The sequence below is a fragment of the Penaeus monodon genome, chromosome 27 (genome assembly GCF_015228065.2).
Source record: "Penaeus monodon isolate SGIC_2016 chromosome 27, NSTDA_Pmon_1, whole genome shotgun sequence".
Classification (NCBI taxonomy): domain Eukaryota; kingdom Metazoa; phylum Arthropoda; class Malacostraca; order Decapoda; family Penaeidae; genus Penaeus; species Penaeus monodon.
In genome coordinates this window covers 10,395,078-10,395,626 of record NC_051412.1, presented here as the reverse complement: position 1 = coordinate 10,395,626, position 549 = coordinate 10,395,078, and the positions used below count along the sequence as shown (strand labels likewise).

The 549-nt window shown below is 39.5% G+C and overlaps 1 long non-coding RNA gene across 1 annotated transcript in view; it reads right to left on the bottom strand.

The window, feature by feature from the left end:
- Window positions 1-85, bottom strand: part of LOC119590352 — an 846-nt gene extending 761 nt beyond the window's left edge. The window contains exon 1 of the long non-coding RNA XR_005230258.1: window positions 15-85. This is a non-coding gene — a long non-coding RNA (uncharacterized LOC119590352). The remainder of the gene's footprint in view (window positions 1-14) is intronic.
- Window positions 86-549: the final 464 nt, after the last annotated feature.

Sequence of the window (549 nt, the reverse complement as noted above, 5' to 3'; positions counted from 1 at the left end):
GACATGCTACCAACCCTAGAAAAATTGCTGTAACGCTCTTATGTGGGTCAGCTGGCAGGCGGGTGTGTAGCCGCGACCGCCGAGGGAATAGGATATATACCCAGCACAAAAGATGCCACCTCTCACCAGATGATGCTTCTGTGGCTCTGTCCAAGGTTATCTATATGCTACTCATACAATATAAACTTAGTATTGACATATCATTACCAAAAGTCAAGTAGAGTTTAATTATAGAAAATTTCATGAAATTGAGGTGAGGTGTTCCATGAATAGCATGAATGATTTTTTAATAGCATGAATTATTTTGATAAAAGAGATAAAGTAATAGGATTCCTTTTGCAGTTAAAGAGGGTTATTAACAAGAAAAACATGGGAAAATATAAATAATTGTTTACCCTTCTACGTCTTATAAGAATTCCAAACGCCACTACTTCCGTGATGGGAATCCTTTCAGCATCCTTCCTCGACCAGCGGTTCGCCAACACTTCCGGGTCGTTTACGCCAGATCAGACATCCTTTACATACATATGGTCACACTTTTAGAGCCTT